Genomic DNA, 24,099 nt, shown 5'->3' with positions numbered 1-24,099 from the left:
ATGAAGGGCTTTTACCCGAAACATCAATTCACCTGCTCCCCGGATGCTGCCTGAACTGCTGTGTTTTTCCAGCTCCACACTCTCCATTCTGATCTCTAGCATCTGCAGTCCTCACTTTCTCCAAGGTAAACCCCATATAAGCAAATCAATTAAACCTTTCAATTCTCCTACTTTTCATTTTTAGGTATTTTCTGCTCAATCTGTTCAGAGATGTTACTGCACATCTCTGCAGCAGGTGGAATTTGAACCCTGGCTCAGAGGTAAGTAGACTACCACTGCACTAAGAGGTCCTAATTTACACCTTGTTTTTTCTTCATCAACCTATGCAGAGATAATATTAAACGCATTTGGAGCAGGTTGGACTTAAACCCAGATCCCCTGGTTCAGTGGTAGGGACAACTATCACTGCACTACAAGAGGCTTTAAACTAGTGTTCCAGAAGTTGTGATAATGAATCAATTGTTAAATAAATTGAGATTTTTTTTCAATGAACCTGTTCAGAGAAGTTCTTCTCCATCTCTGGAAAAGGTGGGACTTGAATCCAGGCCTCTTGGCTCAGAGATAGGAACACTACCACAGCGCCACAAGAAACCTTTATTTTCTTGACTAACTTGTTCAGCAATGTTATCAAACACCTCTGGAGTAGGTGTGACTTGAATTTGGATCTCCTGGTCTGGAGATTGGGACACTATAACTGCACCACAAAAGCCCTCCTCATTTCCACATTTTTTTCTATTCAACCTGTTCAAAGTTGCTATTACAGACCTCTGTAGTAGTCGGACTTGAACCTGGACTCCTGGCTCAAAGGTGCGGATACTCCCACTAACTTTGCATTTAACAAGACTAACCACTAATTTAAGCTAATTGAAAGTAACCAGCTTTATTCAGAATCCAGCTGAAAATTGTACCATCCATCATTAATAATGCAAATTCCCCACATACACCATTAAGTAAACTCATCAGCTCTTTGATAATACTTAACTAGCAAATAATTGGCATCCAACCCATCACCATTACTTCAAAGAAAAGAAATCATCTCAGCAATTTGAGAGGGGTCCCAGGTTATGTATCATTTAAAATCAATGCTGCTCTTGTATGTTATAAGCTCCACATTTTACCATTGATTGTAGTTCATTAAAATGAGTTTTAAAAGTTTATAGAATCGGACCTGAAAAGAAAATGTGCAAAGTTCGTGAGTGAGATGGGTGAAAATATCTCTTCCCAACAATTACTGAGATCTGGAATGTTCAAAAGATTGATGGCAGTACATCCAATAATAAACATCAAAGGAAATTTGCTACAAAAATTTCTGAATTCAGAGATATTATACCAAATTTCGGGAGTAGGTGTAACTTGAACCCAGGCCTCTGGCTGACATGTTGTGACACGCGTCTGGAGCAGTTCAGACTTGAACCTGTGTTTCCTGGTTAACATATTGTTGTACACCAATGGAGCAAGCCTGGGTTTTCAGGTTCAAAGATAGGGGCGCTACCACAAGAGGCCCAGTCAAGTAATTAGATTTCAAATATGCATAATATTGCATAGGATTGTAAGTTGTTTTGAGTGTACTTCAGGAAAATTTATCACATTCTCAACAAGGAAACGTTGGCATGGCTCTGGGGAAGGAGGTGGGAAATGAGTCAAATTTGCTTATTCTTTCAGAGAGTTGGTACTGGTACTGTGGATTGAATAGCCTTCTGAGCTGTATGCTTCTATGCTTAGTGTACAACTTATGTTAAAATGTGGTCTCCATCTAGGGTGTCATGGTAGTTCAACAGTTAACATTGCTGATACACAGCATCAGGAACATTGGTTCAATTCCACTCTCGGGTGACCTGTCTGTATGGAGTTTGCACATTCTCCCCATGTCTGCATGGGTTTCTTCTGGGTGCTCTGGTTTCCTCTCACAGTCCATGCATGTGCAGGTTAGGTGAACTGGCCATTCTAAATTGCACATAGTGTCCCATGGATGTGCAGGCTGGGTGGGTTAGCCATAGGAAATGCAGGGTTGCAGGGATAGGGTGATCGGAATAGGTCTGGATGGGATGCTTTTCAGAGAGTCGGTGTGGACTGAATGGTCTGCTTCTGCATTGTAGGGATTCTATGAAATGTGCTTAGGATCTTAACTTGTTTTGTGTATGTTAAAAATCACACAACACCAGGGTATTGTCACAACCAACCTGATAAAGGAGCAGCGCTCTGAAAGCTAGTGCTGGATTGTAACCTGGTGTTGCGTGATTTTTAACTTTGTCCACCCCAGTCCAACACCGGTTCTTCCAAGTCATGTTTTGAGTATAGTTAAGGAAATTGATCATACTCTTAACAAGGAAACATTGACATGGCTCTGGGGAAGGGGCAGGGAATTGAGACAAATTGCTCGCCCTTTCAGAGAGTTGGTACTGGTACAATGGATTGAATATCCTTCTGAGCTGTATGCTTCTACACTTAACATACAATTAATAGTAAGGTGTGGCCTCCAAATAATCCAAACCCTGATAGAAATTGTGTGAAGTTCACCCTTACATTTTACCTCATGACTGTAACTGTCTTCTTTTGATGACTGCTCTTGATCAGTCTCTGGCATTCAGCCAGCCGCGAGACTGCCAGCCCAAGACTTTCTATCACTTTTAATAAAGTGGATAGAGCTCAGGAACTGTGAACCTACAACATTGCTGTCAGCATTCCCCATGGGCAATGACAGAGGTTTTCGAATGTAAACTCAACCATGCTGTGTGAGTCAAGAAATTACATTGTGCAAAATTAACTTACTAATACACAAAATGATATTTATCTGAGCCCTTTTTTAATAGTGATGTTGTTGCAGTTATTTTACGCGGATAAATGCTTCTTTCAAATGACCATAAACAGTCAACTTCAAAACTCTTATTTATTTTAATTTTCATGCTATTTAAAGGAATTTAAATTGTATTTGACAATAATTGTTCCATGAACATTGCAAATGTTCTGAACTACATTGTGTATCATCAATCCCAGATAAACTCCAGGGTTCTGTTGGCTCAACTGAAGAAAAAGGAATTAAGTGCAAAATATAGCTAAGACATTATCAAAAGGAAACCAACATAGTACATATTCTGGAAAGCTGAAATAAGATCAGAGAATGTTGAAAATCTTTTCTCTCTTTAAAGCTATTGCCTGACCTGCTCAGCATTTCCAGTATTCTTTACACAAACATAATTAAAAACTGGCATATCGATGTTGCAGTGAACAAGATTTTCTTTTACTCTTTCATAGATTGTTGGCACCATCGGCAAGGCCAGCATTTCTTGCTCATTCCTAATTGCCTTCAAAAAGGTGTTCATGAGCCAAGTCTTAAGTCATGCAATCCATTCAAACAATAATCGCTTCAGGCTCACCATTGCAGAGATGATCATTCAGTTCGAGATTTGTTTGAATAAATTAATTTCCAGATGCCATGGTTAGATTTGAACTTGCATTTCTGCGATCAGTGGTCCAGTATCACCGCAATAACGCTACCACGTTCTCAAATCATCAAATTCTATCTTTATTTGAAGCATCTACCTTTTTTCCAGCTAGCGATCAGATGAGGGTGGGTTTGTCACCCTAAGATGACCTTTTTCTTTTAAGGTAAGGATTTTTATTTCTTTACCAGGGACTAGTTAAAAATTTACTTCATTTTTTTGTGTGTGTATACATCAAGTCCTTATTTAGGGTAAAAGAAAAATATAGCAGAGAGGTATCAGAAGGTATTCTAACTCATACTTGTACAAAGTAAGTAATTAACTAACTAAGCAGAGATGGCTGGGCAGGTGATGTGCTGTTGCTGTATGATGTGGGAGCTGGCTGATCCCATTGTGAACGGCAGTGACCACATCTGCAGCAAGTGTTGGTTGCTGGAAGAACTCCGGATCAGAGTTGATGATCTGGAATCTGAGCTTCAAACACTGCGGCACATCCGGAAGGGGGAGAGTTACCTGGATGCTTTGTTTCAGGAGGCAGTCACACCTGGGAGATTAAGTAATTCACATTCAGCTAGTGATCAGGCACAAAAGACTGTAAGTGAGGCAGGTAGGGGGAACCGGAGTTCAGGAGTGGAGGAGCCTCAGCCCTTGACCTTGTCCAACAGGTACGAGATTCTTGCTCCCTGTTCGGATGAGGAAAAGGGCTCTGGACAGGATGAGCCAACTGACCAAGGCACCATGGTGCAGAAGGCCATTCAAGAGGGGGGAGCTAATAGACAAGTAGTGGTTATAGGGGATTCTATAATTAGGGGGACAGATAGTATCCTTTGCAAGCCGGATCGGGAGTCTAGCATGGTGTGTTGCCTGCCCGGTGCCAGGGTGCGAGACATCTCCGACCGGCTAGAAAGGATATTGGAGCGGGAGGGGGAGGATCCAGTTGTTGTGGTCCACGTTGGTACCAACAACATAGGCAAGACTAGGGTGGAGGACCTGTTTGGGCATTACGAAGCACTAGGCAGGAAATTGAAGCACAGGTCCTCAAGGGTCATAATCTCCGGATTACTGCCCGAGCCACGTGCCAATTGGCATAGGGACAAGAAAATTAGGCAAGTAAACACGTGGCTAAGGGATTGGTGTGGGAAAGAGGGATTCCACTTCATGGGACATTGGCATCAGTTTTGGAACATGGGGGATCTGTACCGTTGGGACGGTCTCCACCTGAACCGATCAGGTACCAATGTTCTAGCGAAGAGGATAAATAGGGTGGTCAGTGGGACTTTAAACTTCTGAGTTGGGGGGAAGGGAAAGTGAAAGCGACAGGGAGTATGGAGGTAAATGGCAAGATAAGCAGCAGGATAGCATGTTTCCAGGCGGATTTAAAATTGAGGCAGACTGAGAATGCAGTAAAAAGCAAGGATAACTTAGGACATATGACTTCCAACATCTCTAATGATAAGGAAGTTAGCATTAAGGCACTTTACCTGAATGCTCGTAGCATTCATAACAAAGCCGATGAACTAATGGCACAGATAAAAGTGAATGATTATGATGTAGTAGGCATCACAGAGACTTGGTTACAGGGGGGTCAGGACTGGCAGTTAAACCTCCATGGTTTTTCAACTTATCGAAAAGACAGAGAGATGGGCAGAGGGGGTGGGGTTGCCTTGTTAGTTAAGAACAAAATTAAATCTATGGTATTGAATGACATAGCGTCGGATGATGTGGAGTCTGTGTGGGTGGAATTGAGGAACCACAAAGGCAAAAAAAACATAATTGGAGTTGTGTATAGACCTCCTAACAGTGGTCAGGACCAGGGACGCAACATGTACCGGGAAATAGAGAAGGCATGTCAGAAAGGCAAGGTTACATTGATCATGGGAGACTTCAATATGCAGGTGGACTGGGTAAATAATGTTGCTAGTGGATCTAAAGAAAGGGAATTCATGGAATGCTTATAGGATGGCTTTTTGGAACAGCTTGTCATGGAGCCCACAAGAGAGCAGGCTATTCTGGACCTAGTGCTTTGCAATGAACCAGACTCTTTAAAAGATCTTCAAGTAAGGGAACCCTTAGGAAGTAGCGACCATAATATGGTAGAGTTCAGTCTGGAGTTTGAAAGGGAGAAGGCAAAATCGGATGTAATGGTGTTACAGTTGAATAAAGGTAATTATGAGGGCATGAGAGAGGAACTGACAAAAATAGACTGGAAGCAGAGGCTAACCGGGAAGACAGTAGAGCAAAAATGGCAGGAGTTTGTAGGTATAATTGAGGACACTGTACAGAGGTTCATTCCCAAGAAAAGAAAGATTAACCGGGGAGGGATTAGACAACCTTGGCTGACAAAGGAAGTCAGGAAATGTATTAAAGAAAAAGAGAGATCCTATAAAGTGGCTAAGAACAGTCGGAAATCAGAAGATTGGGAAGGATACAAAAGCAAACAGAGGATAACAAAGAGTGTAATAAGAAATGAGAGGATCAAATATGAAGGTAGGCTAGCCAGTAATATTAGAAATAATAGTAAAAGTTTCTTTCAGTACATAAGAAACAAACGACAGGCAAAAGTAGACATTGGGCCACTTCAAACTGATGCAGGAAGCCTAGTGATGGGAGATAAGGAAATAGCAGGAGAACTTAACAAGTACTTTGCGTCAGTTTTCACAGTGGAAGACATGAGTAATATCCCAAAAATTAAAGGGTGTCACGGGGCTGAGTTGAGTATGGTTGCCATTACGAAAGAGATAGTGCTAGAAAAGTTAAAAAGTCTTAAAATTGATAAATCTCCTGGCCCCGATGGGATACACCCTAGAGTTCTGAGAGAGGTGGCTGAGGAAATAGCAGAGGCATTGGTTGAGAACTTTCAAGAGTCACTGGAGTCAGGAAAGGTCCCGGATGATTGGAAGATGGCTGTTGTAACCCCCTTGTTCAAGAAAGGATCAAGGCAAAAGATGGAAAATTATAGGCCAATCAGCTTAACCTCGGTTGTTGGTAAAATTCTAGAATCCATCATTAAGGATGAGGTTTCTAAATTCTTGGAAGAGCAGAGTCTGATTAGAACAAGTCAACATGGATTTAGTAAAGGGAGGTCATGCCTGACAAACCTGTTGGAATTTTTTGAAGAGGTAACAAGTAGGTTAGACCAGGGAAACCCAGTGGATGTGGTCTATCTAGACTTTCAAAAGGCCTTTGATAAGGTGCCACACGGGAGGCTGCTGAGCAAGGTGAGGGCCCATGGTGTTCGAGGTGAGCTGCTGGGATGGATTGAGGATTGGCTGTCTAACAGAAGGCAGAGAGTTGGGATAAAAGGTTCTTTTTCAGAATGGCAGCCGGTGACGAGCGGTGTCCCGCAGGGTTCGGTGCTGGGGCCACAGCTGTTCGCATTATATATTAATGATTTGGATGAGGGAACCGGGGGCATTCTAGCGAAGTTTGCCGATGATACGAAGTTAGGTGGACAGGCAGGTAGTACTGAGGAAGTGGGGAGGCTACAGAAGGATCTAGACAGGTTGGGAGAGTGGTCCAGGAAATGGCTGATGGAATTTAATGTGAGCAAGTACGAGGTCTTGCACTTTGGCAAAAAGAATAAAAGCATAGACTACTTTCTAAATGGTGAGAAAATTAATAAAGCCAAAGCACAAAGGGATCTGGGAGTGCTAGTCGAGGATTCTCTAAAGGTAAACATGCATGTTGAGTCCGTGATTAAGAAACCGAATGCAATGTTGTCTCTAATCTCAAGAGGGTTGGAATATAAAAGCAGAGATGTACTACTAAGACTTTATAAAGCTCTGGTTAGGCCCCATTTGGAGTACTGTGTCCAGTTTTGGTCCCCACACCTCAGGAAGGACATACTGGCACTGGAACGTGTCCAGCGGAGATTCACACGGATGATCCCTGGAATGACAGGTCTAACATATGAGGAACGGCTGAGGATACTGGGATTGTATTCATTGGAGTTTAGAAGATTAAGGGGAGACTTAATAGAGACGTACAAAATAATACATGGCTTGGAAAAGGTGGATGCTAGGAAATTGTTTCCGTTAGACGAGGAGACTAGGACCCGTGGACACAGCCTTAGAATTAGAGGGGGTCATTTCAGAACAGAAATGCGGAGACATTTCTTCAGCCAGAGAGTGGTGGGCCTGTGGAATTCATTGCCACGGAGTGCAGTGGAAGCCGGGACGCTAAATGTCTTCAAGGCCGAGATTGATAGATTCTTGTTGTCTAGAGGAATTAAGGGCTACGGGGAGAACGCTGGTAAGTGGAGCTGAAATGCGCATCAGCCATGATTGAATGGCAGAGTGGACTCGATGGGCCGAATGGCCTTACTTCCACTCCTATGTCTTATGGTCTTATGGTCTTATGGACCTTGTGTCTGAGATTACATGTGACCAGATGGTTTTGACTCACCAACATCAACTTGTTTTAAGTCCTTTCAACTCTCCAAGTGCAAAATGTGGACAGTCAGCTCATTATATTAGTGAAATGTATATGAGTTGTGTGATGTGAACTCTTTAGTATCTCACTTGTGTGAAGTTGAGAAATTGAAAGATAGGAACTTCTCAATGCTAGCATAGGACCAGCTGTATAAAACCAGAGAAAATGTACTCATATTCTTTGGCCAATAGAGGACTGTGTATGAAATGCTAAAAAGCTGCCTTGAGAACTGTAAAGGGCTACTGAGCTAGACAAAAAACTGATAAGACCTTAAGGTATAGGAGCAGAAACGGGCCATTCAGCCCATTGAGTCTGCTCTGTTATTCAATGATATCATAACTGATTTGATAATCGTCCACTCCACTTTCCTGCCTTGTCCCAAAACTGTTTGATTCCCCCTGGAACTGACGTGAAAACATCTATCTTAGCCTTGAATATTCAAACTAGAATATTCACAATTTCACAATGTTTTGAAATTTAATTCAAATCAGCAGATAACTTTTTGATTAACACCAGAAAATTAAGCTTTCCAATTGTTACAAAATGTTGTTCACTAAATGTCTGACAACATCCAACAGTTTGCAACTTCAGTTTTACAATAGGTCACAATCTCCTTATGCTTGCTCATATGTTGCAGAAAGAAACTATTTGTATTTTGAACAGCTCTTTCTAGTTGGGTGATGAAAGCAAAATATTGCACTTGCTGGTGATTTGAAACAGAAAACAGCAAGTGCTGGAGAAACTCAACAGCTCCGATAACTCTTATTCTCTCCCCACAGATGCTAACATTTTGAGTCCAAACCCCCTCATGAAGCAATACCACAATTTTGTGAGTTTTCTGCTGTGGCTGTCAGTTACAGAACACATTCACAATCTGCTGTGTATACAGAAGGTCCCATGATTTATGAATAGCTGACTTATGGACACTTGTATATAATGAATGCAATCCCATACAGGGGTGTAATTTTAAAAATCCTACATACGAGCATTTCCTGTACTTGTGAATGGCTACTTTCCATTACCCTGCATTGTGTTCCAACTTGCAGGCAAATTGACTTGCAAATGGACTCAAGAAGGGAATCTGCTCACACCCCAGGGACTACCAATACTTTGAACAAAAAAAATCAAGATTTATTATGTGAAAACTAGTTATTTTATTTTTAATTTATACTGTATAAGAACTATTTGAAATTGCCCTATTACCAAGATTAGCAATAAAGATTCAGCCTTCATAACCTTTACAGATATTCAACCAACAGTGAACTGTCATCTCGGTTTCCACTTTAAAATTCATTCTGCAGTGGTGTGGCTGTAATTTGTTTTTTTTTCCGAGCAAGCTCTTCTGAACGGAATATTTTGCATTATTGATTAGAGAATTTTTGTCCTTTTAAATTGCACTAATGGCCAACTTTCTGACAATGTCAAATTAATCCAGGAATGATTATGCCTCTTCGGCATTAGTATCATTATAAAATCTCTAAAGCACCAGATTTAGATTGTTTTTCACATATTGAATTTGGAGGTGACACTCAAGGTCGCTTGATGGACTCAGAAAATGTGTTAAGTGGACCTATTTCCATACCATCCACCAACTGCACGCCCCCCACCCCCCCAACTCCACAGTACTCCTCAGATGATGAGGAAGTATCCCAATTGCCTGTGATAAATCTATGAATTTCGAATGGAAAATCCATCAAGCTTTGTCAATTAGTTCATGTACCCTCTGCAACGCCTTTTTACCTGAAGTGGCACTTTTTCTGAGTTCATGGGCTATCGAGAACCATTACAGCATTTCATGGGAAGATTCAAATTCATGCAAATCTCTGCGTCTTCAATTAAAACTGTCAGTGAGCATCTATGACTTGTCATGACTGAGACTTGGCTCAATTGATTATTAGCTCATGGAACTCAGTGCGAAATTTGTGAATCTTTTATGGCCATTCATCAAAGTTCATCAAATGGCAGATGCAAATCCTATCACCCACCCTGACACAACTATTCAATTACAAGTGTCTGCAAAGCAGCATTCAATAAAGCATATTGATAACCTCTTCCCAGCATTCATTCAAAGCACCCGAATAATGCTCAGGAATATCGCACAATTTCCTGAAGTGGTGTGGGGCACAAATGCCACAATCCAGCCTCCTCCAGTTCCAGAGGTAAGCTTCAGGTGACTGTAGCACTGAAAAGAGATTGTCAAAGGTGTGATAAACTTGTAAATTTATTGAATAAAAAGTCATGGGATTATTGCACAGCTGCACAGCCACCTGCAAGAAAGAAATTTCTTGTGTTCATTCACTTTGAAACCTGTTGATATACTGAAGGTCAATTCAAGTGCAGCATATCCACCCACAAAATGTGGTTTGTATTGCTGCGCAGTGAGTAAATCTTGTCCACACAAAATGAGACAGAAAATGTGCTATCGCTTTTCCATGTGTGAGTCTAGACAGTCACTTCCAAATTTGTTGGTACCTGCTCTGCTTTTCAAATACAAAATCCCCAAGATTTAACATGGCAGGTGGCTGTTATGTGCACAATTGCTCTTCGGTGATGAGATGGGCTTTTTTTCCCTGGAGCATGGGAATTTGACGGGTGACCTGACGGAGATTTATAAAATCATGAGGGGCATGGATAGGATGAAGAAACAAGTCTTTTTCCCAGGGTCGGGAGTCCAAAACTAGAGGGCGTAGGTTTAAGGTGAGAGAGGAAAGATTTAAAAGGGACCTAAGGGACAAAACTTTCATGCAGATGGTGGTACATGTGTGGAATGAGCTGTCAGAAGACGTGGTGGAGGCTGGTACAATTACAACACTTGAAAGGCATCTGGATGGGTATATGAATAGGAAGGTTTTAGAGGGATAATGGCCAAATGCTTTAAAATGGGACTAGATTAATTTAGGATATCCGGTCAGCGTGAACAGTTGAACAGAAGGATCTGATTCTGTGCTGGACGACTCTATGGGAGCCATCACATTATTCAATCAATACCTTGGACTATGGACATCCAGTTTAAAGTGTGCTAAGCATTGGTGGAAAGATATGATCAATATACCATTATTATTCTTGGAACTTTCTATAGTATTGGTTTACATCAATGCCTTTCTGCCACATCAAAATCTACTACTTGACATGGAGTATCTATTCAAAAGGATTGTCCATGGCAATCCAGTTCATCAAACTGAAAAGAATGTTGCTATGGGTTGGAGTATGAAGAGTGGGTTGCTTCAGTGGGTTACTTGCGGTGTGAAAAAGTGTTTTCTCACCTCATATTTCCTTTTTCTGTATAACATTTTAAGACTGTGCCTCAATTCTTTTATGGAAATGTGTTGCTGGAAAAGCGCAGCAGGTCAGGCAGCATCCAGGGAACAGGAGAATCGACGTTTCGGGCATAAGCCCTTCTTCAGGAATGAGGAAAGTTTGTCCAGCAGGCTCATCTGCAGCCCTCACTTTCTCCTCAATTCTTTTATGAATGGGTAAAATTTCTCCCTCTCTGCTTTGTCCAAAGCTCTCATGATCTTGGAAAAAAGTCTGTCACAATCTCCTCTGAGCATTCTCCTCTCCAAGAAAAATCATGACTCCAGATAATCACTGATTTTGGTTCCTTGAATTCACTTTCGGGAAAACACCCAGTTGATTTTTTAGCCTGGGTTTTACAGTTGTTCTGTTTTGACTTTGCTTGGTTCCTCAGTTGGAGGAACCCTGCTGCACTATAGGCTACTCAGTTCTTGTTTCCTGTTTCTAAAACAAAGCCAATGTGAAACTTGTCGATACTGAATTTCCTGAGCAAGCTGCACCTGCCAAGACAGCTGCCTATATTTGGTAACACCCATCTGCACAATTCCAGAATATCAGATTGACAGTCATCTGAACATTTAAAAGGTTATCATTTTTGCCTTCAAGAACTGAGGCTGAGGGGTGACGTGATTGAGATACACAAAAGTTTGAGGGGTAGTGAGAGGGTAGACAGGAGGAGACTGTTTCCCTTAGCAAAGAGTTCAAAAATCAGGGGTCACAGTTTGAAGCTTAACAGCAACAGGGTTAAAGGAGATGTGTGAGAAAACTGTTTTCTGCTGAGTTAGAAGTAAGAATCCTTGCAGTGCAGAAGCAGGCTATTCAGCACATCGAGTCCACACCAACCCTCTGAAGAGCATTCACTATCACCCCCCACTAATCCTGCAAAACCCATGGCTAAACCACCTAGCCTGCGCAGCCCTGGATACTATGGACAAGTAAGCATGGCCAATCTACCCAAACCTGCACATCTTTGGACTATGTGAGGAAACCAGAGCACTCTTAGGAAACCCTCATCAGTAAGGGGAGAATGTGCTAACTCCACACAGACAGTTGCCTGAAGGTGGAATTGAACCCAGGTCCCTGAGGCTGTGGTGCTAACCACTGAGCCACAATGCTGCAGCTAGAAGTTGTGGGTGGCTGGACTTCACTAATCCCTTTAAAAAGTACCTGGATCTGTACTTTATGTATTTTAAACTACAGGGCTATGGGCCGTGTCCAAGAAGATGGGATAGGAAAGGGCATCCAGCTGTCCTTTTTGGCTAGGCAAGGACAAGATGGGCCAAATGCCCCTTTCTGTGTTGTATCATTTCTGTGGCTATTACTAAAGTTTATTGGCCAGAGTGTTTTTTCCTTCTCTGCAGGAAGAAATCAATTTTTTGCCTATAACTCATGTCTCTGAATGTTTGTGGATGTAGTTTTATGATATTTAAAGGGGCAAATATTCATATTTTATTTATTACAAACTAAATATGCTAATCATATTTGCATTGTTATTGAATAAATTTTGTATCATAATAAATCAATAATTTTGTGTTTACTAAAGAAATCTAATTAATGGAGATTTTTTTTGTGTCTAAAGTAGAGAAAGCATTCAATTGGCCATATAGGCAATTAAGAAAAATAATTACAGTCACATTGTGATACATGGAGGTACTGTGACAACAGAAAAAGCACACTCCTCCCATTTTGTTCACAGCATTATGTTAGGAGTTAGCTTCACACATACTGTAAGCTACACATGTCTTCTTCAATGGATGGTCTGTTATTGTACATTAATAGGATCAATTATCATGTTCACAGAGAGAAGCATGTTCATTCTTAATATTCCATCATAGGATGAGGATATTCCAGTCTATCTCTAACTACCCTTGAGAAGATGGTGCTGTGCGGTGTCGGTGCACCCGCAGTGCGGTTAGGAACGGCATTCCGGGATTTTGACCAAGCAACACTGAAGGAACAGCAATGATAATTCCAAGTCAGGGTGGTGAATAGTTTGGAGGAAAGCCTGCAAGTTTTGGGCTGCCCTTGTCCTTCTAGATGGTGGAGGACACAGGTTTGGAAGGCATTGTCAAAGAAGCATTGGTGTGTTTGTCGAGGTGTGTCTTGTAGATGGTACTCACTGGTGCCAGTGTGCATGGGTGGCATTGAAGAATGCAGCCAGAAGTCTGTCTCTCAGATCTTTGAGTATAGGAGTTGGGACTAGGAGAAAGTGAAGACCGCAGATGCTGGAGATCAGAGTCAAAGCGTGTGGTGCTGCAAAAGCAAAGCCGGTCAGACAGCATTCGAGGAGCAGGAGAGTCGACATTTCAGGCATCAGCCCTTCATCAGGAATATGGTGAGGGGAAGGGGGCTGAGAGATAAATAGGAGAGTGGGGGTGGGGCTGGACGGAAGATAGCTGGAAAGGCGATAGGTGGATGCAGGTGGGGATGATGATGGTGATAGTTCGGAGGGGAGGGTGCAGCAGATGGGTGGAAAGGAGGATGGACAGGTAGATCAGGTAAAGAGGGTGATACCAAGTTGGAGGTTTGGATGTGGGATGAGATGAGGGAGGGGACATGTGGAAAATGGTGAAATCAGTGTTGAAACTGTGTGGTTGGAGGATTCAAAGGTGGAAGATGAGGCATTCTTCCTCCAGGCATTGGGTAGCTTAGATTTGGTGGTGGTGGAGGAGGCCCAGGACCCGGATGTTCTTGGTGGAGTGGGAGGGAGTTAAAGTGGTCGGTCACAAGGCAGTGGGGTTGTTTGATGCGGTTGTCCCAGAGATGTTCCCTGAAACGTTCCATCAGTTGATGTCCTGTCTGTCCAATGTAGAGGGGACCACATCAAGAGCAACAGACACAGAAGATGAGGTGGGTTGGATGTGGAAGAACATCTCTGCTGGATGTGGAAGGATCCTTTGGGTTTGGATGGATGGGAGGTGGGAGGCGTGGGCAAAGGTTTGACATCTCTTGTGGTGGCAAGGGAAGGTGCCATTGGGGGGGGGGGGGGGGTTGATGGGGGGTATGGACCTAATGAGGGAGTCATGGACGGAATGGTATTTGCCGAATGCTGATACGTGTGGGGAGGGAAATATACCTCTGGTAATGGGATCTGATTGTAGGCGGTGGAATTGGCAGAGGATAATATGTTGTATCTGGAGGTTGGCAGGGTGGAAGATGAGGACCAGGAGGCCTCTATCCTTGCTGCAATTTGAGGGATGGGGGTCGAGGGGGGAGTTGTGGGAAGTGGAGGAGATGCACTGGAGGACATCGTTGACCACATGGGAGGAAAAATTGCAGTCCTTGAAATAGGAGGCCATCTGGAATGGAATTGCAGATACTGGGAGCAGATACATTGAAGGTGGAGGAATTGGGAGTAAGAGATCGCATTTTTATGGGGGGGGGGGGGGGGGCAGGGGAGGCGGTGGGTTTGAAGTAGATGTCCATGTTGAATTGGTTGCCAGAGATGGAGATGGAAAGGTCCAAGAATGGGAGGGAGGTGTCCAAGATGATCCAGGTGAACTTGAGGTCAAGATGGAAGATATTCATGAAGTTGATGAACTGCTGAAGATGAAATGTTCCACATATCTGATGAAGAGGCAGGCATAGTTGGCATGCACGCGGGTGCCCAATGTAATCCCTTCGGTCTGAAGGAAGTGGAAGGATTCAACTGAGAAGTTGCTAAGCATGAGGACTAGTTCCACCAATAGAATGAGTGTGTTAGTGGAGGCGTAGATGTTGGGTAGGCGGGAAAGGAAGAAACGGAGGGCCTGGTGGCCTTTGCCATGGTGGATGGATGTGTACAGGGACTGGATGTCCATGGTGAAGATGAAGCATTGGGGGCTGGGGAAACAAACGTCTTGGAGGAGGTGGAGGGTGTGGATGGTGTCCCAAATGTATGTGGGGAGAGCCTGGACCAAAGGGGACCAATAATGATGGAAAAGGATAGACCAGATCTAAAAGTTGAAGCTCTAAATTGGAGAAAAGCCAATTTTGACGGTATTAGGCAAGAATTTTCGAAAGCTGATTGGAGGCAGATGTTCGCAGGTAAAGGGACGGCTGGAAAATGGGAAGCCTTCAGAAATGTGATAACAAGAATGCAGAGAAAATATATTCCTGTCAGGGTGAAAGGGAAGGCTGGTAGGTTTAGGGAATGCTGGATGACTAAAGAAATTGATGGTTTGGTTAAGAAAAAAAAGGAAGCATATGTAAGGTTCAGACAGGATAGATTGAGTGAATCCTTAGAAGAGTATAAAGAAAGTAGGAGTATACTTAAGAGGGAAATCAGGAGGACAAAACAGGGACATGAGATAGCTTTGGCAAATAGAATTAAGGAGAATCCAAAGGGTTTTTACAAATATATTAAGGACAAAAGGGCAACTAGGGAGAGATTAGGGCCCCTCAAAGATCAGCAAGGTAGCCTTTGTGTGAAGCCACAGAAAATGGGGGAGATACTAAATGAATATCTTGCATCAGTATTTACTGTGGAAAAGGTTATGGAAGATATAGACTGTAGGGAAATAGATGGTGACATCTTACAAAATGTCCAGATTAGAGAGGAGGAAGTGCTGGATGTCTTGAAACGGTTAAAGGTGGATAAAGCCCCAGGACCTGATCAGGTGTACCCGAGAACTCTGTGGGAAGTTAGAGATGTGATTGCTGGGCCTCTTGCTGAGATATTTGTATCATCGATAGTCACCGATGTGGTGCCAGAAGACTGGAGGTTGGCAAACGTGGTGCCACTGTTTAAGAAAGGCAGTCAAGACAAGCCAGGTAACTATAGCCTGACCTCAGTGGTGGGCAAGTTGTTGGAGGGAATCCTGACGGACAGGATGTACATGTATTTGGAAAGGCAAGGTCTGATTCAGGATAGTCAACATGGCTTTGTGCGTGGGGAATCATACCTCACAAACTTGATTGAGTTTTTTGAAGAAATAACAAAGAAGATTGATGAGGGCAGAGTGGTGGACGTTGTTGATTTGGACTTCAGTAAGGTATTTGACAAGGTTCTGCATGGGAGACTGATTAGCAAGGTTAGATCTCATGGAATACAGGGAGAACTAACCATTTGGATACAGAACTGGGTCAAAGATAGAAGACAAAGGGTGGTGGTGGAGGGTTGTTTTTCAGACTGGAGGCCTGTGACCAGTGGAGTGCTAAAAGGATCGGTGCTGGGCCCACTACTTTTTCTCATTTACATAAATGATTTGGATGCGAGCATAAGAGGTACAGTTAGTAAGTTTGCAGATGACACCAAAATTGGAGGTGTAGTGGACAGCGAAGAGGGTTACCTCAGATTACAACAGGATCTGGATCAGATGGGCCAATGGGCTGAGAAGTGGCAGATGGAGTTTAATTCAGATAAACGCAAGGTGCTGCATTTTGGGAAAGCAAATCTTAGCAGGACTTATACACTTAATGGTAAGGTCCTAGGGAGTGTTGCTGAACAAAAAGACCTTGGAGTGCAGGTCATAGCTCCTTGAAAGTGGAATCACAGGTAGATAGGATAGTGAAGAAGGTGTTTGGTATGCTTTCCTTTATTGGTCAGAGTATTGAGTACAGGAGTTGGGAGGTCATGTTGCAGCTGTACAGGACATTGGTTAGGTTACTGTTGGAATATTGCGTGCAATTCTGGTCTCCTTCCTATCAGAAAGATGTTGTGAAACTTGAAAGAGTTCAGAAAAGATTTACAAGGATGTTGCCAGGGTTGGAGGATCTGAGCTACAGGGAGAGGCTGAACAGGCTGGGGCTGTTTTCCCTGGAGCGTTGGAGGCTGAGGGGTGACCTTATAGAGATTTACAAAATTATGAAGGGCATGAGTAGGATAAATAAACAAAGTATTTTCCCGGGGTCGGGGAGTCCAGAACTAGAGGGCATAGGTTTAGGGTGAGAGGGGAAAGATATAAAAGGGACCTAAGGGGCAATTCTTTCATGCAGAGGGTGGTATGCATATGGAATGAGCTGCCAGAGGATGTGGTGGAGGCTGGTACAATTGCAACATTTAAGAGGTATTTGGATGGGTATATGAATAGGAAGGGTTTGGAGGGATATGGGCCGGGTACTGGCAGGTGGGACTAGATTGGGTTGGGATATCTGGTCGGCATAGACAGGTTGGACCGAAGGGTCTGTTTCCATGCTGTACATCTCTATGACTCTATGACAGTGTCAAAATATGAGGAGATTAGATTGGTGAGGCAGGAGCAGGCAGAAAGGATGAGTCAACCAGGGCAGTCAGGTTTATGAATTTTTGGGAAGAGGTAGAACCAGATGGTGCGGGATTCAGGGACTATGAGGTTGGAGGCTGTAGATGGGAGATCCCCTGAGGTGATGAGATTGTGGATGGTCTGGGAGATGGTAGTTTGGTGATGGAAGGTGAGGTTGTGGTTAAGGGGGCAATAGGAGAAGGTGTCCATGAGTTGGTGACTGGCTTCAGAGGAGTAGAGATCAGTGCGTCAAACTACCACTGCACCATCCCTCCCCCTCCCCACATCTACTAGTTTGATGGTGAGGTGGGGGGGGGGGGTTGGAGCAGAGGGGGTGGAAGGCTGCATGTTGTGAGGGTGAGAGGTTGGAGTGGGTGAGATGGGTGGACAGTTTGAGGCAGTCAATGTCACAGTGGCAGTTGGAGATGAAGAAATTGAGGGTGGGTAACAGACCAGCATGGGATGTCCAAGTGGATGGAGTGTGTTGGAGGCAGGAGAAGGGGTCCTCGGAGGGTGGGCAAGAGTCTTAATGGAAAAAGTAAGCAAAGAAGTGGGAGCGACGGAAGAAATGATAGATGTCACAATGCATATGGAATTTGTTGACCCTGGACCGTAGGGGGTTAAAGGCAAGACCTTTACTGAGGACTGATTGTTCATCCTCAGTGAGGGGGGGGGTTTGGGGGAATGGTAAAACTTGACAGGGCTGGGGGCTTAAGCCTGGTGTAGAGCTTGAGTTGGGAGTGGGTGTGGTCACAGTATCATTGATGACATCACCAAAGGAAGTGCTGTACACGAAGGTGGTCAGGGGGGCAGAAGTGGTGCATTCGGTGGCATTTGCGGGGGCAGAAGTGACGTTCGCGGTGTCTTCGGGGACATGGTCAGCGGGGCTGAGGTGAATGACGTTAGTGGGGGCGGAAGCGGCACGCTTGGGAGTTGGGACGTTATATTGATGTTGTACTGGACATTGGTAAGGTCTCTTCTGGAGTACTGCATATAGTTCTGGTTGCCCTGTTATACGAAGGATTTTATTAAACTGGAGAGATTTACCAGGATGTTGCCAGAAATGGAGGGTTTGAGATATGAAAATAAATTGGAAAGACTGGAACTATTTTTCACTGGATTGTAGGAGGCTGAGGGTTGACTTTATTGAGGTTTATAAAATCACAAGGGGCATAGGTAAGGTGGAAGACAAGGGTCTTTTCCTGAGATTGGGGAAGTTCAAAAACTAGGGGGCATATTTTTAAGGTGAGAGGAAAAGATTTAAAAAGGACATGAGGGGCAACATTTTACACTGTGGAACGAACTGCCAGAGAAAGTAGTGGACGAAGGTACAGTTATAACATTTAAAAGACATTGAGATAAGAACATGAGTGGGAAAAGTTTGGAGGGATATGGGCCAAGTGCAGGCAGGTGGGACTAGTTTTGTTTGGGAACATGGTCAGCGTGGACTATTTGGACTGAAGGGTCTGTTTCCATACTGTATGACTCTATGATTGGCATTAATGTCAAGGGTTACCCATGCATGTGTGGCAGCGGAAGGCTTGTTCATTATGACAGACATACAGAGTTCACCAGTGGAGGTCCTCATCTTGAGCAGAGATTTGCAAGCCTAAAGCTCATCTTTAAAAACTATGTTAGAATAGTGACTACGGTGGAAAAAGTACTTCATCATCAGTGCTTCAGAGTTGTCAAAGATGTTATATAAAGGGAAGCCTTTCTTTCCTCAAAATTGTGCCAGAGGATCTTTTACTGGCACCTAAGAGGACAGCTGGGGACTCAGTAACAGTGCCTATTCCAATAAACAACAGTTCTGACAGTGCACAGATATCGAGACTTCACGTGATAGATACTTTACATTTCTTCAACGTATGTTCAAGCTTTCTTCCCAGCAAACAATATGGGACTCCCCAGTGAATAGTTAAAGCTTCCCCAATATATGCTTCAGGCTTGCCTAATGTTTGCCTCCAGACAGTGTGTGACATTCTTAAAAGTATGTATGAATGTTTCTCTAATAAGCCACAATTTTTCTTTTTGCTTAATAAAACCATTGATGCTGCAGAGGCAAGTAACATTAGCACAGTGGTATTCTCCTGAGAGAAAGCAAATGATGCTATTTTCACTGAGAAGTTCTGAAAATTAGATATCCAAAAATGAATGCTAAACTTGAGTTTTCACAGATAAACTTTGCAAAGTAGATTGCAATATGACTAGTGATATTTTCAGTTGGCTGATTTCTTTAACCTGAAGAAGGGCATGTGCCCGAAACGTCGAATCTTCTGTTCCCTAGATGCTGCTTGACCTGCTGTGCTGTTCCAGCAATAAAGTTTCAGCTGATTTCTTTAACCTGTCAAGTGCAAGTGCTTACTGAATATTTCAACTTGATTTATAGCCTTTTTTAATTTCAAATTGAAACTAAACAAAATAATGATATGGTTAAAGGCCACAGTAAACATATGTGACATAGTCTTAATCTTTCATTGTCATTTTCATTTCATCTCTTGTTTAGGCCCACTGTGAAAAGACACTTTGGAAAGATAGTGTCATACTCTAAAATGGATTATTTCCATAATAAACATTACAAGAGATGTACAACATACTTGCTAATGCTCTGGTTTTGCAATTGTGTAAAATCAAATTTCCCCTACGGTTCCTGCCCTCAGTCCTGAGTGATGAAAAGTTGTTTTACTGAAGCTTAAACATCACTAGGTCAATGGAAGTCTGGATCGTAATGCATGGGCAATGATTAAAAGATTTATTTTCCTCAAGCTTTCTTTTAGTATGTCAGCTATGGTTCAATAGGTATTACTCTTGTCTCTGAGGAGCAAGATTGTAGCTTAAGGTTCTACTCCAGAGTTTGAGTGCCAAAATCAAGGTCAGCAGTCTTGTTGAAGGTGTTACATTTCAGGTAAGAAGTTCAACCGAGGTGCCCTCTGCTTGAGTCAGTGTGAACAATCCCATGGCACTATCTTGATGCAGAGCGAGGGAGTTATTCTCAATGTCTTGGCCAATGCTTAGCCCTTGATCAGCATCACAGAAGAAAATGTATTACCAAGGTATTAACATATTGTTGTCTGTGGGAGCCTGCAGCTTGCTCATCAGCTGCCTGAGTTTCGAATTGTATAAGAAAGACCAAAAATTGGAGGGAACATAATTCTATACTTCAAAAGTACTTCATTGGTTTTCAAGTGTTTTCAGACATCCAAAGGATGCAAACGTTGCTGCATAATTGCAAGTTTGTTTGTAACTAGGTCGCATGATCTTTTCTGTGTGATTTGCCATAATTGCTGGAAGCATGAGAGGGAGAAAGAGATCAGAACATAAAACAACACAATTTGTACTATTTGGATTTCACTCAGTCTTAGGTGAAGATCAATGCAAAATGGTAACTTGGACAATCAAATTGTCTGCTGTTGAAAAGCCATTTTGATGCAAAATTGGCAGTTATGGGTAGCATTCATATACAGCTATACTCCAGACGGGACTTTAGTTAAATTGGAGCAATTAATATTTCACATATTTAATGCATGTCAAGTCTTTAATAATGATTGCCATCAATCTATATTCATCCAACCAAGTGTACTGCCCTGGGTTAAGAGGGTAAACATTGTTTTCCATTCTTTCAAAGATTTACTGATCTCTCTCTTTTCCTTCATGGTGTCAGTTGAAATATTGAGTTTGGTCATGCCTTGGAAGTGAAGCACCTCATTTTCATTCATCCGAGGTATACTTCTTTATTCGAAAGACTTTGTTTTAGTTTGAGCTGAGCTCCATAAAATTTTCAATTTGATCCAGATTGGAATAATGGTAAATCCAGCGCAGGGCACAATACATCTCCAGAAAGTCACTAATGCAGCCAACAGCCATTTCAGGGGAACCCATTTTACACAGCAAGTTGCTGGAAATAGAACTTGTTACGACAATGGAGTAGTTAAAGTGAACAGCTCAGGTCTGTTTGAGGGGAAGTTAGATGTCAGTGAAAGAAATAAAAGGAGCCACGTTGTTCTAGTGATAGCTGGGAGCTCGAATGGATGGAGTATGCACACGGTACTGAACACTGGGTCTTCTCCAGCACAACAAGGCTCTTTCTAATTCAAATGGATTTAATCAGTTCATATGAAATTCAAATTAGTCTTGCCTGCTAATGGGACAGTGTAGACTTAATGGGTCAGCTTCCTTTTTATTTTTGCACTTGGAATCCCGCAATGAGTAACTCATCTCCTGACTCCACAAAACCTGCCCACCAGGTACAAGGCACAAGTCAGGAGTGTGATGGAATACTCCCCACTTGCCCTAGATGAGTGCAGCTCCAACAACACTCAAGAAGCGCAACACCATCCAAGACAGTGCAGCCTGTTTGATTGGCATCACATCCACAAATATCCGCTCCCTCCACCATCGACATACAGTAGCAGTAGTGCGTACCATCTCCAAGATGCACTGCAGAAATTCACCGAAGATTCTGAGAGAGTACCTTCCAAATTCACAACCACTTCCATCTAGAAGGACAAGGGCAGCAGATACATGGGGACACTACCACCTACAAGTTCCCCTCCAAGCTGGCATGGTGGCTCAGTGGTTAGCACTGCTGCCTCGCAGCGCCAGGCTTCCAGGTTCAATTCCAGCCTCAGGTGACTGTCTGTGTGAACTTTGTACATTCTCCCCGTGTCTACATGGGTTTCCTCTGGCTGCTCTGGTTTCCTCCCACAATCCAAACGTGTGCAGGTTAGGTGAATTGGCCATGCTATATTACCCACAGTGTTCAGGGTTTTGTTCAGTGTTCAGGTGCATTAGTCAGGAGTAAATGTAAAGGAATGGGTCTGGGTTGGATATTCTTCGGAGTGTCAGTGTGGACTGGTTGGGCCAAATGGCCTGTTTCCACACTGTTGGGACTCTATGAAAGCCGGGGTCACCATCCTGACTTGGAAATATATCTCTGTTCCTTCACTATCGCTGGGTCAAAATCTTGGAAATCTCTCCCTAAGGTCATTGTGGGTCAACCCACAGCACTGCTGTGGTTTAAGAAGATAGCTCACCACCATATTCTCAAGGACAAACAGGAAAGGACAATAATGCTGGCCTAGTCAGCAATGCCCGTGTCCCAAGAGCGGGTTTAAAACAAAAATCGCTTAACTTCAATAACTGGAATCGAGTGACCATCGGTTGTCAGCCTGGAATCAGTTTGTATTCTTTTGTAGTTAAGTCAGAAAGTTGCACTGGAGACAGCTACCCTAACCTAAGTTGGCACTCTAAGTACAGTACTGAGAGAGTGCCACTTTGTGGGTGGAGTGTGAAACCAAGGTCTGATTGTGCCCTCTGCACTGCTTTTTGAAATCACGTTCTTGCCCGACCCTTGGTCAGTGTTTGTCCTTCAACCAACATCAGTAAAATAAATTATTTGTCCATTAAATTATTGCTGTTTGTGGGATTTTGATATACACTAATAAGTTGCCCTATTTCCTAAAACAACGGACACAGTTTTAAATGTCCATAACTAACAAGTGCTTTGGGATGATCTGAAGTGATAAAAGGGGCTGTACAGGGTTTGACTTTTATTAGAATTCAGCCAATCTGTCCATGTTGGGGCTTCCTGCAATGCAAGGGAACAGAGCTTTTTCGCTTGTTTGTACCTGAATGCTTCTGCCCAAATTCCAATCAATTTCAAGCTAACATTGCCATCATCACAAGGAGCAATGGAAATATGTAATGACCAACCAGTATGCAGGTGTTTTAGCTGCATTGAGGTTTTGGAACTGTGGAGCTCGTGCTAATGTTTGGAATTAAGCTAACAAAAGCAGTGGCAAGGATTGCAGGAAGATACATAAAAAAAAACAAACACAGTTCCATTGAATTTCCAACACAGTAAAATCACTTCAACCCTTAGAAACTCAAATAGCTGGCCATCAGTCATCAATATCGTCTCTGAAAAAGGAAGCCCAGTCTCCTGGGTAAATCGTCTTTGTTTGCATCTCAAACTGAAACATCAACCAGCTATTTCAAAATTCACTAGTTTCCAAGTCTCTTGACATTGCAGTGCTGCCAGCCCTCTAGTCGCTGGTATATAAATATTTATTATCCAGGCCAAGCCTATATTCCGTTTGTAATGAATATCGTTAGATCTTTGATTGTGTTCCTATTTAAATATTGAATTAAACATGGGCCTTCACAAAACATTTCCAAATTGCACTGGCCACGTTTCCTTGTTAGGATGGTAAACGTGTTACAAAATATCTTTCATTAAAAATGTATTTAGTCAATATATTTCAGAGTTTATCCAGATGCATATTGTTTTGATATTCAACCTCAAAAATGATATTCGAATGGGTTGAATTAACATCCAAATAGAATGAAATAATGGGCATTTCTGAAACAAGTTGTAAAGTATTCTTTTGAAGAGCGGTTTGGTGAACACAGGGGTTTTCTGAAATTATGAAGCCAGTGGCAGTTCACCCTCTGGTCTGATGTATAAGCATACAAAAGATTTATTAGGTTCCCTAGCATCAGAGCTGATTTCATTCAGTACTTTTCAACTTAATGCAGAGTCCTGTGTGGCGCGCATAAAACATAAAGAAAAATGAAGTTCAGAGGAATGGGATGAAATATGCGCAGAACAGAATTTCAAAATTGTGTGTCTATGGGTCACACAAGACTACGTGATACCTCCCCTCCATTTTTCCTGATGTTTCCTCACATATGCCACCACCTCCTTTCCTTCCAATGTTGCAGTTCTCACCCCCACACCATTTAGCTACTCG

The sequence above is a fragment of the Chiloscyllium plagiosum genome, unplaced genomic scaffold, assembly GCF_037043375.1.
Source record: "Chiloscyllium plagiosum isolate Xiang-an unplaced genomic scaffold, Cpla_swu_hap1 HiC_scaffold_6, whole genome shotgun sequence".
NCBI lineage: Eukaryota > Metazoa > Chordata > Chondrichthyes > Orectolobiformes > Hemiscylliidae > Chiloscyllium > Chiloscyllium plagiosum.
The sequence above is the reverse complement of the archived record's forward strand: the minus strand, read 5'-3'. Positions refer to the sequence as shown.